Genomic DNA, 16,641 nt, shown 5'->3' with positions numbered 1-16,641 from the left:
AGATGGCAGCACTCTGACTGTATTCTCTCCTTCACTCACTATGAGATGGCAGCACTCTGACTGTATTCTCTCCTTCACTCACTATGAGATGGCAGCACTCTGACTGTATTCTCTCCTTCACTCACTATGAGGTGGCAGCACTCTGACTGTATTCTCTCCTTCACTCACTATGAGGTGGCAGCACTCTGACTGTATTCGCTCTGTCACTCACTATGAGGTGGCAGCACTCTGACTGTATTCTCTCCTTCACTCACTGTGAGGTGGCAGCACTCTGACTGTATTCTCTCCTTCACTCACTATGAGGTGGCAGCACTCTGACTGTATTCTCTCCATCGCTCACTATGAGGTGGCTGCACTCTGACTGTATTCTCTCCATTACTCACTATGAGGTGGCTGCACTCTAACTGTATTCTCTCCAGCGCTCACTATGAGGTGGCAGCACTCTTACTGTATTCTCTCTATCGCTCACTATGAGGTGGCTGCACTCTAACTGTATTCTCTCTATCGCTCACTAAGAGGTGGCTGCACTCTGACTGTATTCTCTCCATTACTCACTGTGCAGCAAAAGCACTCTGACGGTATTCTCTCCAACACTTACTGTGCAGCGTCATTACTCTGACTGTATTCTCTCCGTCACTCAATGTGCAGTGGCAGCCCTCTGACTGTATTCTCAACATCACTCACTGTGCAGTGTCAGCGCTCTGATTGAATTCTCTCCATCACTCACGACGAGGTGGCAGCACTCTGACTGTATTCTCTCCATTACTCACTATGAGGTGGCAGCACTCTGACTGTATTCTCTCCATCACTCACGACGAGGTGGCAGCACTCTGACTGTATTCTCTCCATTACTCACTATGAGGTGGCAGCACTCTGACTGTATTCTCTCCATCACTCACGACGAGGTGGCAGCACTCTGACTGTATTCTCTCCATTACTCACTATGAGGTGGCAGCACTCTGACTGTATTCTCTCCATCACTCACGACGAGGTGGCAGCACTCTGACTGTATTCTCTACATTACTCACTATGAGGTGGCAGCACTCTGACTGTATTCTCTCCATCACTCCCTATGAGATGGCAGCCCTCTGACTGTATTCTCTCCTTCACTCACGACGAGGTGGCAGCACTCTGACTGTATTCTCTCCATTACTCACTATGAGGTGGCAGCACTCTGACTGTATTCTCTCCATCACTCACGACGAGGTGGCAGCACTTTGACTGTATTCTCTCCATTACTCACTATGAGGTGGCAGCACTCTGACTGTATTCTCTCCATCACTCCCTATGAGATGGCAGCCCTCTGACTGTATTCTCTCCATTACTCACTATGAGGTGGCAGCGCTATGACTGTATTCTCTCCATCACTCACTATGAGATGGCAGCACTCTGACTGTATTCTGTCCTTCACTCACTATGAGGTGGCAGCACTCTGACTGTATTCTCTCCATCACTGACTATGAGGTGGCAGCACTCTGACTGTATTCCCTCCATCACTCCCTATGTGGTGGCAGCACTCTGACGGTATTCTCTCCATCACTCACTATGAGGTGGCAGCACTCTGACTGTATTCTCTCCATCACTCCCTATGAGGTGGCAGCACTCTGACTGTATTCTCTCCATTACTCACTATGAGATGGCAGCGCTCTGACTGTATTCTCTCCATCGCTCACTATGAGATGGCAGCACTCTGACTGTATTCTCTCCATCACTCACTATGAGTTGGCAGCACTCTGACTGTATTCTCTCCATCGCTCACTATGAGGTGGCAGCACTCTGACTGTATTCTCTCCATTACTCACTATGAGATGGCAGCGCTATGACTGTATTCTCTCCATCACTCACGATGAGGTGGCAGCACTCTGACTGTATTCTGTCCTTCACTCACTATGAGGTGGCAGCACTCTGACTGTATTTTGTCCTTCACTCACTATGAGGTGGCAGCACTCTGACTGCATTCTCTCCTTCACTCACTATGAGATGGTATCACTCTGACTGTATTCTCTCCATTACTCACTATGAGGTGGCAGCGCTCTGACTGAATTCTCTCCTTCACTCACTATGAGATGGCAGCACTCTGACTGTACTCTCTCCTTCACTCACTGTGAGGTGGCAGCATTCGGACTGTATTCTCTCCTTCACTCACTATGAGATGGCAGCACTCTGACTGTATTCTCTCCTTCACTCACTATGTGGTGGCAGCACTCTGACTGTATTCTCTCCATTACTCACTATGAGGTGGCAGCGCTCTGACTGTATTCTCCCCTTCACTCACTATGAGATGGCAGCACTCTGACTGTATTCTCTCCTTCACTCACTATGAGGTGGCAGCACTCTGACTGTATTCTCTCCTTCATTCACCTTGAGATGGCAGCACTCTGACTGTATTCTCTCCTTCACTCACTATGTGGTGGCAGCACTCTGACTGTATTCACTCCATTACTCACCATGAGGTGGCAGCGCTCTGACTGTATTCTCCCCTTCACTCACTATGAGATGGCAGCACTCTGACTGTATTCTCTCCTTCACTCACTATGTGGTGGCAGCACTCTGACTGTATTCGCTCTGTCACTCACTATGAGGTGGCAGCACTCTGACTGTATTCTCTCCATCACTCACTATGAGGTGGCAGCACTCTGACTGTATTCTCTCCATCGCTCACTATGAGGTGGCTGCACTCTGACTGTATTCTCTCCATTACTCACTATGAGGTGGCTGCACTCTAACTGTATTCTCTCCAGCGCTCACTATGAGGTGGCAGCACTCTTACTGTATTCTCTCTATCGCTCACTATGAGGTGGCTGCACTCTAACTGTATTCTCTCTATCGCTCACTAAGAGGTGGCTGCACTCTGACTGTATTCTCTCCATTACTCACTGTGCAGCAAAAGCACTCTGACGGTATTCTCTCCAACACTTACTGTGCAGCGTCATTACTCTGACTGTATTCTCTCCGTCACTCAATGTGCAGTGGCAGCACTCTGACTGTATTCTCAACATCACTCACTGTGCAGTGTCAGCGCTCTGATTGAATTCTCTCCATCACTCACGACGAGGTGGCAGCACTCTGACTGTATTCTCTCCATTACTCACTATGAGGTGGCAGCACTCTGACTGTATTCTCTCCATCACTCACGACGAGGTGGCAGCACTCTGACTGTATTCTCTCCATTACTCACTATGAGGTGGCAGCACTCTGACTGTATTCTCTCCATCACTCACGACGAGGTGGCAGCACTCTGACTGTATTCTCTCCATTACTCACTATGAGGTGGCAGCACTCTGACTGTATTCTCTCCATCACTCACGACGAGGTGGCAGCACTCTGACTGTATTCTCTACATTACTCACTATGAGGTGGCAGCACTCTGACTGTATTCTCTCCATCACTCCCTATGAGATGGCAGCCCTCTGACTGTATTCTCTCCTTCACTCACGACGAGGTGGCAGCACTCTGACTGTATTCTCTCCATTACTCACTATGAGGTGGCAGCACTCTGACTGTATTCTCTCCATCACTCACGACGAGGTGGCAGCACTTTGACTGTATTCTCTCCATTACTCACTATGAGGTGGCAGCACTCTGACTGTATTCTCTCCATCACTCCCTATGAGATGGCAGCCCTCTGACTGTATTCTCTCCATTACTCACTATGAGGTGGCAGCGCTATGACTGTATTCTCTCCATCACTCACTATGAGATGGCAGCACTCTGACTGTATTCTGTCCTTCACTCACTATGAGGTGGCAGCACTCTGACTGTATTCTCTCCATCACTGACTATGAGGTGGCAGCACTCTGACTGTATTCCCTCCATCACTCCCTATGTGGTGGCAGCACTCTGACGGTATTCTCTCCATCACTCACTATGAGGTGGCAGCACTCTGACTGTATTCTCTCCATCACTCACTATGAGATGGCAGCACTCTGACTGTATTCTGTCCTTCACTCACTATGAGGTGGCAGCACTCTGACTGTATTCTCTCCATCACTGACTATGAGGTGGCAGCACTCTGACTGTATTCCCTCCATCACTCCCTATGTGGTGGCAGCACTCTGACGGTATTCTCTCCATCACTCACTATGAGGTGGGAGCACTCTGACTGTATTCTCTCCATCACTCCCTATGAGATGGCAGCACTCTGACTGTATTCTCTCCATCACTCACTATGAGGTGGGAGCACTCTGACTGTATGCTCTCCATCACGCACTATGAGGTGGCAGCACTCTGACTGTATTCTCTCCATTACTCACTATGAGATGGCAGCGCTCTGACTGTATTCTCTCCATCGCTCACTATGAGATGGCAGCACTCTGACTGTATTCTCTCCATCACTCACTGTGAGTTGGCAGCACTCTGACTGTATTCTCTCCATCGCTCACCATGAGGTGGCAGCACTCTGACTGTATTCTCTCCATTACTCACTATGAGATGGCAGCGCTATGACTGTATTCTCTCCATCACTCACGATGAGGTGGCAGCACTCTGACTGTATTCTGTCCTTCACTCACTATGAGGTGGCAGCACTCTGACTGTATTTTGTCCTTCACTCACTATGAGGTGGCAGCACTCTGACTGCATTCTCTCCTTCACTCACTATGAGATGGTATCACTCTGACTGTATTCTCTCCATTACTCACTATGAGGTGGCAGCGCTCTGACTGAATTCTCTCCTTCACTCACTATGAGATGGCAGCACTCTGACTGTACTCTCTCCTTCACTCACTGTGAGGTGGCAGCATTCGGACTGTATTCTCTCCTTCACTCACTATGAGATGGCAGCACTCTGACTGTATTCTCTCCTTCACTCACTATGTGGTGGCAGCACTCTGACTGTATTCTCTCCATTACTCACTATGAGGTGGCAGCGCTCTGACTGTATTCTCCCCTTCACTCACTATGAGATGGCAGCACTCTGACTGTATTCTCTCCTTCACTCACTATGAGGTGGCAGCACTCTGACTGTATTCTCTCCTTCATTCACCTTGAGATGGCAGCACTCTGACTGTATTCTCTCCTTCACTCACTATGTGGTGGCAGCACTCTGACTGTATTCACTCCATTACTCACCATGAGGTGGCAGCGCTCTGACTGTATTCTCCCCTTCACTCACTATGAGATGGCAGCACTCTGACTGTATTCTCTCCTTCACTTACTATGTGGTGGCAGCACTCTGACTGTATTCGTCTGTCACTCACTATGAGGTGGCAGCACTCTGACTGTATTCTCTCCATCACTCACTATGAGGTGGCAGCACTCTGACTGTATTCTCTCCATCGCTCACTATGAGGTGGCTGCACTCTGACTGTATTCTCTCCATTACTCACTATGAGGTGGCTGCACTCTAACTGTATTCTCTCCAGCGCTCACTATGAGGTGGCAGCACTCTTACTGTATTCTCTCTATCGCTCACTATGAGGTGGCTGCACTCTAACTGTATTCTCTCTATCGCTCACTAAGAGGTGGCTGCACTCTGACTGTATTCTCTCCATTACTCACTGTACAGCAAAAGCACTCTGACGGTATTCTCTCCAACACTTACTGTGCAGCGTCATTACTCTGACTGTATTCTCTCCGTCACTCAATGTGCAGTGGCAGCCCTCTGACTGTATTCTCAACATCACTCACTGTGCAGTGTCAGCGCTCTGATTGAATTCTCTCCATCACTCACGACGAGGTGGCAGCACTCTGACTGTATTCTCTCCATTACTCACTATGAGGTGGCAGCACTCTGACTGTATTCTCTCCATCACTCACGACGAGGTGGCAGCACTCTGACTGTATTCTCTCCATTACTCACTATGAGGTGGCAGCACTCTGACTGTATTCTCTCCATCACTCACGACGAGGTGGCAGCACTCTGACTGTATTCTCTCCATTACTCACTATGAGGTGGCAGCACTCTGACTGTATTCTCTCCATCACTCACGACGAGGTGGCAGCACTCTGACTGTATTCTCTACATTACTCACTATGAGGTGGCAGCACTCTGACTGTATTCTCTCCATCACTCCCTATGAGATGGCAGCCCTCTGACTGTATTCTCTCCTTCACTCACGACGAGGTGGCAGCACTCTGACTGTATTCTCTCCATTACTCACTATGAGGTGGCAGCACTCTGACTGTATTCTCTCCATCACTCACGACGAGGTGGCAGCACTTTGACTGTATTCTCTCCATTACTCACTATGAGGTGGCAGCACTCTGACTGTATTCTCTCCATCACTCCCTATGAGATGGCAGCCCTCTGACTGTATTCTCTCCATTACTCACTATGAGGTGGCAGCGCTATGACTGTATTCTCTCCATCACTCACTATGAGATGGCAGCACTCTGACTGTATTCTGTCCTTCACTCACTATGAGGTGGCAGCACTCTGACTGTATTCTCTCCATCACTGACTATGAGGTGGCAGCACTCTGACTGTATTCCCTCCATCACTCCCTATGTGGTGGCAGCACTCTGACGGTATTCTCTCCATCACTCACTATGAGGTGGCAGCACTCTGACTGTATTCTCTCCATCACTCCCTATGAGATGGCAGCACTCTGACTGTATTCTCTCCATCACTCACTATGAGGTGGGAGCACTCTGACTGTATGCTCTCCATCACGCACTATGAGGTGGCAGCACTCTGACTGTATTCTCTCCATTACTCACTATGAGATGGCAGCGCTCTGACTGTATTCTCTCCATCGCTCACTATGAGATGGCAGCACTCTGACTGTATTCTCTCCATCACTCACTATGAGTTGGCAGCACTCTGACTGTATTCTCTCCATCGCTCACTATGAGGTGGCAGCACTCTGACTGTATTCTCTCCATTACTCACTATGAGATGGCAGCGCTATGACTGTATTCTCTCCATCACTCACGATGAGGTGGCAGCACTCTGACTGTATTCTGTCCTTCACTCACTATGAGGTGGCAGCACTCTGACTGTATTTTGTCCTTCACTCACTATGAGGTGGCAGCACTCTGACTGCATTCTCTCCTTCACTCACTATGAGATGGTATCACTCTGACTGTATTCTCTCCATTACTCACTATGAGGTGGCAGCGCTCTGACTGAATTCTCTCCTTCACTCACTATGAGATGGCAGCACTCTGACTGTACTCTCTCCTTCACTCACTGTGAGGTGGCAGCATTCGGACTGTATTCTCTCCTTCACTCACTATGAGATGGCAGCACTCTGACTGTATTCTCTCCTTCACTCACTATGAGGTGGCAGCGCTCTGACTGTATTCTCCCCTTCACTCTCTATGAGATGGCAGCACTCTGACTGTATTCTCTCCTTCACTCACCATGAGGTGGCAGCACTCTGACTGTATTCTCTCCTTCACTCACTATGAGATGGCAGCACTCTGACTGTATTCGCTCTGTCACTCACTATGAGGTGGCAGCACTCTGACTCTATTCTCTCCTTCACTCACTGTGAGGTGGCAGCACTCTGACTGTATTCTCTCCTTCACTCACTATGAGATGGCAGCACTCTGACTGTATTCTCTCCTTCACTCACTATGAGATGGCAGCACTCTGACTGTATTCGCTCTGTCACTCACTATGAGGTGGCAGCACTCTTACTGTATTCTCTCCATCGCTCACTATGAGGTGGCTGCACTCTGGCTGTATTCTCTCCATTACTCACTATGAGGTGGCTGCACTCTAACTGTATTCTCTCCAGCGCTCACTATGAGGTGGCTGCACTCTGACTGTATTCTCTCCATTACTCACTATGAGGTGGCTGCACTCTAACTGTATTCTCTCCAGCGCTCACTATGAGGTGGCTGCACTCTAACTGTATTCTCTCCATCGCTCACTATGAGATGGCAGCACTCTGACTGTATTCTCTCCATCGCTCACTATGAGGTGGCTGCACTCTAACTGTATTCTCTCTATCGCTCACTATGAGGTGGCTGCACTCTGACTGTATTCTCTCCATTACTCACTGTGCAGCAAAAGCACTCTGACTGTATTCTCTCCAACACTCACTGTGCAGCGTCATTACTCTGATTGTATTCTCTCCGTCACTCAATGTGCAGTGGCAGCCCTCTGACTGTATTCTCAACATCACTCACTGTGCAGTGGCAGCACGCTGACTGTATTCTCTCCGTCACGCACTGTGCAGCGGCAGCACTCTGACTGTATTCTCTCCATCACTCACTGTGCAGGGGCAGCATTCAGACTGTATTCTCTCTGGCACTCAATGTACAGCGGCAGAACTCTGACTGTGTTCTCTCCATCGCTCACTATGAGGTGGCTGCACACTGACTGTACTCTCTCCATCGCTCACTATGAGGTGGCTGCACTCTGACTGTATTCTCTCCATCGCTCACTATGAGGTGGCTGCACTCTGACTGTATTCTCTCCATCACTCACTATGAGGTGGCAGCACTCTGACTGTATTCTCCCTGTCACTGACTGTGCAGTGGCAGCACTCTGACTGTATTCTCCCTGTCACTCACTGTGCAGCGGCAGCACTCTGACTGAATTTTTTGCATCACTCACTGTGAGGTGGCAGCACTCTGACTGTATTCTGTCCGTTATTCACTGTGCAGCGGGAGCACTCTGACGGTATTCACTCCATCACTCACTATGTGGTGGCAGCACTCAGACTGTATTTTCTCCTTCACTCACTATGAGGTGGCAGCACTCTGACTGCATTCTCTCCTTCACTCACTATGAGATGGCATCACTCTGACTGTATTCTCTCCATTACTCACTATGAGGTGGCAGCGCTCTGACTGTATTCTCTCCTACACTCACTATGAGATGGCAGCACTCTGACTGTATTCTCTCCTTCACTCACTGTGAGGTGGCAGCATTCTGACTGTATTCTCTCCTTCACTCACTATGTGGTGGCAGCACTCTGACTGTATTCTCTCCTTCACTCACTATGTGGTGGCAGCACTCTGACTGTATTCTCTCCATTACTCACTATGAGGTGGCAGCACTCTGACTGTATTCTCTCCATCGCTCACTATGAGATGGCAGCACTCTGACTGTGTTCTCTACTTCACTCACTATGAGGTGGCAGCACTCTGACTGTATTCTCTCCTTCACTCACTATGAGGTGGCAGCGCTCTTACTGTATTCTCCCCTTCACTCACTATGAGGTGGCAGCGCTGTGACTGTATTCTCTCCTTCATTCACCTTGAGATGGCAGCACTCAGACTGTATTCTCTCCTTCACTCACTATGTGGTGGCAGCACTCTGACTGTATTCACTCCATCACTCACTATGAGGTGGCAGCACTCTGACTGTATTCTCTCCATCACTCAGTATGAGATGGCAGCACTCTGACTGTATTCTCTCCTTCACTCACTATGTGGTGGCAGCACTCTGACTGTATTCTCTCCTTCACTCACTATGTGGTGGCAGCACTCTGACTGAATTTTTTGCATCACTCACTGTGAGGTGGCAGCACTCTGAATGTATTCTGTCCGTTATTCACTGTGCAGCGGCAGCACTCTGACGGTATTCACTGCATCACTCACTATGTGGTGGCAGCACTCTGACTGTATTCACTCCGTCACTCACTATGAGGTGGCAGCACTCCGACTGTATTCTCTCCATCACTCCCTATGAGATGGCAGCACTCTGACTGTATTCTCTCCATCACTCACTATGAGGTGGCGGCACTCTGACTGTAATCTCTCCTTCACTCACTATGAGGTGGCAGCACTCTGACTGTATTCTCTCCATCACTCACTATGAGGTGGCAGCACTCTGACTGTATTCTCTCCATCACTCCCTATGAGATGGCAGCCCTCTGACTGTATTCTCTCCATTACTCACTATGAGGTGGCAGCGCTATGACTGTATTCTCTCCATTACTCACTATGAGGTGGCAGCACTCTGACTGTATTCTCTCCTTCACTCAGTATGAAATGGCAGCACTCTGACTGTATTCTCTCCTTCACTCACTATGTGGTGGCAGCACTCTGACTGTATTCTCTCCATTACTCACTATGAGGTGGCAGCGCTCTGACTGTATTCTCCCCTTCACTCAGTATGAGATGGCAGCACTCTGACTGTATTCTCTCCTTCACTCACTATGAGGTGGCAGCACTCTGACTGTATTCTCTCCTTCACTCACCTTGAGATGGCAGCACTCTGACTGTATTCACTCCTTCACTCACTATGTGGTGGCAGCACTCTGACTGTATTCTCTCCATTACTCACTATGAGGTGGCAGCGCTCTGACTGTATTCTCCCCTTCACTCACTATGAGATGGCAGCACTCTGACTGTATTCTCTCCTTCACTCACTATGAGGTGGCAGCACTCTGACTGTATTCTCTCCTTCACTCACTATGAGATGGCAGCACTCTGACTGTATTCTGTCCTTCACTCACTATGAGATGGCAGCACTCTGACTGTATTCTCTCCTTCACTCACTATGAGATGGCAGCACTCTGACTGTATTCTGTCCTTCACTCACTATGAGATGGCAGCACTCTGATTGTATTCTCTCCTTCACTCACTATGAGGTGGCAGCACTCTGACTGTATTCTCTCCTTCACTCACTATGAGGTGGCAGCACTCTGACTGTATTCGCTCTGTCACTCACTATGAGGTGGCAGCACTCTGACTGTATTCTCTCCTTCACTCACTGTGAGGTGGCAGCACTCTGACTGTATTCGCTCTGTCACTCACTATGAGGTGGCAGCACTCTGACTGTATTCTCTCCTTCACTCACTGTGAGGTGGCAGCACTCTGACTGTATTCTCTCCTTCACTAACTATGAGGTGGCAGCACTCTGACTGTATTCTCTCCATCGCTCACTATGAGGTGGCTGCACTCTGATGGTATTCTCTCCATTACTCACTATGAGGTGGCTGCACTCTAACTGTATTCTCTCCAGCGCTCACTATGAGGTGGCAGCACTCTTACTGTATTCTCTCCATCGCTCACTATGAGGTGGCTGCACTCTGACTGTATTCTCTCCATCACTCACTATGAGGTGGCTGCACTCTAACTGTATTCTCTCTATCGCTCACTATGAGGTGGCTGCACTCTGACTGTATTCTCTCCATTACTCACTGTGCAGCAAAAGCACTCTGACGGTATTCTCTCCAACACTCACTGTGCAGCGTCATTACTCTGACTGTATTCTCTCCGTCACTCAATGTGCAGTGGCAGCCCTCTGACTGTATTCTCAACATCACTCACTGTGCAGTGTCAGCGCTCTGATTGAATTCTCTCCATCACTCACTGTGCAGGGGCAGCATTCTGACTGTATTCTCTCTGGCACTCAATGTACAGCGGCAGAACTCTGACTGTATATTCTCCATCGCTCACTATGAGGTGGCTGCACTCTGACTGTATTCTCTCCATCGCTCACTATGAGGTGGCTGCACTCTGACTGTATTCTCTCCATCGCTCACTATGAGGTGGCTGCACTCTGACTGTATTCTCTCCATCGCTCACTGTGCAGTGCAGGACTCTGACTGTATTCTCTCCATCGCTCACTATGAGGTGGCAGCACTCTGACTGTATTCTCCCTGTCACTGACTGTGCAGTGGCAGCACTCTGACTGTATTCTCCCTGTCACTCACTGTGCAGCGGCAGCACACTGACTGAATTTTTTGCATCACTCACTGTGAGGTGGCAGCACTCTGACTGTATTCTGTCCGTCATTCACTGTGCAGCGGCAGCACTGTGACGGTATTCACTCCATCACTCACTGTGAGGTGGAAGCACTCTGATTGTATTCTGTCCGTTATTCAATGGGCAGCGGCAGCACTCTGACTGTATTCTCTCCGTCACTCACTGTGCAGTGGCAGCACGCTGACTGTATTCTCTCCATCACTCACTATGAGGTGGCAGCACTCTGACGGTATTCACTCCATCAATCGCTATGTGGTGGCAGCACTCTGACTGTATTTTCTCCGTCACTCACTGTGCAGTGACAGCACTCTGACTGTATTCACCCAGTCATTCACTATGAGGTGGCAGCACTCCGACTGTATTCTCTCCATCACTCCCTATGAGATGGCAGCACTCTGACTGTATTCTCTCCATCACTCACTATGAGGTGGCAGCACTCTGACTGTATACTCTCCTTCACTCACTATGAGGTGGCAGCACACTGACTGTATTCTCTCCATCACTCACTATGAGGTGGCAGCACTCTGACTGTATTCTCTCCATCACTCCCTATGAGATGGCAGCCCTCTGACTGTATTTTCTCCATTACGCACTATGAGGTGGCAGCGCTATGACTGTATTCTCTCCATCACTCACTATGAGGTGGCAGCGCTCTGACTGAATTCTCTCCTTCACTCACTATGAGATGGCAGAACTCTGACGGTATTCACTCCATCACTCACTATGTGGTGGCAGCACTCTGACTGTATTCTCTCCGTCACTCACTGTGCAGTGACAGCACTCTGACTGTATTCACTCCGTCACTCACTATGAGGTGGCAGCACTCCGACTGTATTCTCACCATCACTCCCTATGAGATGGCAGCACTCTGACTGTATTCTCTCCATCACTCACTATGAGGTGGCAGCACTCTGACTGTATTCTCTCCATCACTCACGACGAGGTGGCAGCACTCTGACTGTATTCTCTCCATCACTCCCTATGAGATGGCAGCCCTCTGACTGTATTCTCTCCATTACTCACTATGAGGTGGCAGCGCTATGACTGTATTCTCTCCATCACTCACGATGAGGTGGCAGCACTCTGACTGCATTCTCTCCTTCACTCACTATGAGGTGGCAGCACTCTGACTGTATTCTCTCCATTACTCACTATGAGGTGGCAGCGCTCTGACTGTATTCTCTCCTTCACTCACTATGAGATGGCAGCACTCTGACTGTATTCTCTCCTTCACTCACTGTGAGGAGGCAGCATTCTGACTGTATTCTCTCCTTCACTCACTATGAGATGGCAGCACTCTTACTGTATTCTCCACTTCACTCACTATGAGGTGGCAGCGCTATGACTGTATTCTCTCCTTCATTCACCTTGAGATGGCAGCACTCTGACTGTATTCTCTACTTCACTCACTATGAGGTGGCAGCACTCTGACTGTATTCTCTCCTTCACTCACTATGAGGTGGCAGCGCTCTTACTGTATTCTCCCCTTCACTCACTATGAGGTGGCAGCGCTCTTACTGTATTCTCCCCTTCACTCACTATGAGGTGGCAGCGCTATGACTGTATTCTCTCCTTCATTCACCTTGAGATGGCAGCACTCTGACTGTATTCTCTCCTTCACTCACTATGTGGTGGCAGCACTCTGACTGTATTCACTCCATTACTCACTATGAGGTGGCAGCACTCTGACTGTATTCTCCCCTTCACTCACTATGAGATGGCAGCACTCTTACTGTATTCTCTCCATCACTCACTATGAGGTGGCAGCACTCTGACTGTATTCTCTCCTTCACTCACTATGAGATGGCAGCACTCTGACTGTATTCTCTCCATTACTCACTATGAGGTGGCAGCGCTATGACTGTATTCTCTCCATTACTCACTATGAGGTGGCAGCACTCTGACTGTATTCTCCCCGTCACTCACTATGAGATGGCAGCACTCTGACTGTATTCTCTCCTTCACTCACTATGAGATGGCAGCACTCTGACTGTATTCTCCCCTTCACTCACTATGAGGTGGCAGCACTCTGACTGTATTCGCTCTGCCACTCACTATGAGGTGGCAGCACTCTGACAGTATTCTCTCCTTCACTCACTGTGAGGTGGCAGCACTCTGACTGTATTCTCTCCTTCACTCACTATGAGGTGGCAGCACTCTGACTGTATTCACTCCATCACTCACTATGAGGTGGCATCACTCTGAATGTATTCTCTCCATTACTCACTGTGCAGCAAAAGCACTCTGACGGTATTCTCTCCAACACTCACTGTGCAGCGTCATTACTCTGACTGTATTCTCTCCGTCACTCACTGTGCAGTGACAGCACTCTGACTGTATTCACTCCGTCACTCACTATGAGGTGGCAACACTCCGACTGTATTCTCTCCATCACTCCCTATGAGATGGCAGCACTCTGACTGTATTCTCTCCATCACTCACTATGAGGTGGCAGAACTCTGACTGTATTCTCTCCATCACTCACTATGAGGTGGCAGCACTCTGACTGTATTTTCTCCATTACGCACTATGAGGTGGCAGCGCTATGACTGTATTCCCTCCATCACTCACGATGAGGTGGCAGCACTCTGACTGTATTCTGTCCTTCACTCACTATGTGGTGGCAGCACTCTGACTGTATTCTCTCCTTCACTCACTATGAGGTGGCAGCGCTCTGACTGAATTCTCTCCTTCACTCACTATGAGATGGCAGCACTCTGACGGTATTCACTCCATCACTCACTATGTGGTGGCAGCACTCTGACTGTATTCTCTCCGTCACTCACTGTGCAGTGACAGCACTCTGACTGTATTCACTCCGTCACTCACTATGAGGTGGCAGCACTCCGACTGTATTCTCTCCATCACTCACTATGAGGTGGCAGCACTCTGACTGTATTCTCTCCTTCACTCACTATGAGGTGGCAGCACTCTGACTGTATTCTCTCTATCACTCACTATGAGGTGGCAGCACTCTGACTGTATTCTCTCCATCACTCCCTATGAGATGGCAGCCCTCTGACTGTATTCTCTCCATTACTCACTATGAGGTGGCAGCGCTATGACTGTATTCTCTCCATCACTCACGATGAGGTGGCAGCACTCTGACTGTATTCTCTCCTTCACTCACTATGAGGTGGCAGCACTCTGACTGTATTCTCTCCATCACTCCCTATGAGATGGCAGCACTCTGACTGTATTCTCTCCATCACTCACTATGAGGTGGCTGCACTCTAACTGTATTCTCTCTATCGCTCACTATGAGGTGGCTGCACTCTGACTGTATTCTCTCCATTACTCACTGTGCAGCAAAAGCACTCTGACGGTATTCTCTCCAACACTCACTGTGCAGCGTCATTACTCTGACTGTATTCTCTCCGTCACTCAATGTGCAGTGGCAGCCCTCTGACTGTATTCTCAACATCACTCACTGTGCAGTGTCAGCGCTCTGATTGAATTCTCTCCATCACTCACTGTGCAGGGGCAGCATTCTGACTGTATTCTCTCTGGCACTCAATGTACAGCGGCAGAACTCTGACTGTATATTCTCCATCGCTCACTATGAGGTGGCTGCACTCTGACTGTATTCTCTCCATCGCTCACTATGAGGTGGCTGCACTCTGACTGTATTCTCTCCATCGCTCACTATGAGGTGGCTGCACTCTGACTGTATTCTCTCCATCGCTCACTGTGCAGTGCAGGACTCTGACTGTATTCTCTCCATCGCTCACTATGAGGTGGCAGCACTCTGACTGTATTCTCCCTGTCACTGACTGTGCAGTGGCAGCACTCTGACTGTATTCTCCCTGTCACTCACTGTGCAGCGGCAGCACACTGACTGAATTTTTTGCATCACTCACTGTGAGGTGGCAGCACTCTGACTGTATTCTGTCCGTCATTCACTGTGCAGCGGCAGCACTGTGACGGTATTCACTCCATCACTCACTGTGAGGTGGAAGCACTCTGATTGTATTCTGTCCGTTATTCAATGGGCAGCGGCAGCACTCTGACTGTATTCTCTCCGTCACTCACTGTGCAGTGGCAGCACGCTGACTGTATTCTCTCCATCACTCACTATGAGGTGGCAGCACTCTGACGGTATTCACTCCATCAATCGCTATGTGGTGGCAGCACTCTGACTGTATTTTCTCCGTCACTCACTGTGCAGTGACAGCACTCTGACTGTATTAACCCAGTCATTCACTATGAGGTGGCAGCACTCCGACTGTATTCTCTCCATCACTCCCTATGAGATGGCAGCACTCTGACTGTATTCTCTCCATCACTCACTATGAGGTGGCAGCACTCTGACTGTATACTCTCCTTCACTCACTATGAGGTGGCAGCACACTGACTGTATTCTCTCCATCACTCACTATGAGGTGGCAGCACTCTGACTGTATTCTCTCCATCACTCCCTATGAGATGGCAGCCCTCTGACTGTATTTTCTCCATTACGCACTATGAGGTGGCAGCGCTATGACTGTATTCTCTCCATCACTCACTTTGAGGTGGCAGCGCTCTGACTGAATTCTCTCCTTCACTCACTATGAGATGGCAGAACTCTGACGGTATTCACTCCATCACTCACTATGTGGTGGCAGCACTCTGACTGTATTCTCTCCGTCACTCACTGTGCAGTGACAGCACTCTGACTGTATTCACTCCGTCACTCACTATGAGGTGGCAGCACTCCGACTGTATTCTCACCATCACTCCCTATGAGATGGCAGCACTCTGACTGTATTCTCTCCATCACTCACTATGAGATGGCAGCACTCTGACTGTATTCTCTCCTTCACTCACTATGAGGTGGCAGCACTCTGACTGTATTCTCTCCTTCATTCACCTTGAGATGGCAGCACTCTGACTGTATTCTCTCCTTCACTCACTATGTGGTGGCAGCACTCTGACTGTATTCACTCCATTACTCACCATGAGGTGGCAGCGCTCTGACTGTATTCTCCCCTTCACTCACTATGAGATGGCAGCACTCTGACTGTATTCTCTCCTTCACTCACTATGTGG

The 16,641-nt window shown here is 49.1% G+C and overlaps 1 protein-coding gene across 1 annotated transcript in view; it reads right to left on the bottom strand.

Moving 5' to 3' along the window:
* The window catches only part of LOC144680645 (regulating synaptic membrane exocytosis protein 1-like), a 704,348-nt gene that overhangs the window by 382,377 nt on the left and 305,330 nt on the right, over positions 1-16,641 (bottom strand). The gene's annotated exons all lie outside the window — the stretch shown is intronic.

The sequence above is a fragment of the Cetorhinus maximus genome, chromosome 5 (genome assembly GCF_964194155.1).
Source record: "Cetorhinus maximus chromosome 5, sCetMax3.hap1.1, whole genome shotgun sequence".
Lineage (NCBI taxonomy): Eukaryota > Metazoa > Chordata > Chondrichthyes > Lamniformes > Cetorhinidae > Cetorhinus > Cetorhinus maximus.
The sequence above is the reverse complement of the archived record's forward strand: the minus strand, read 5'-3'. Positions and strand labels throughout refer to the sequence as shown.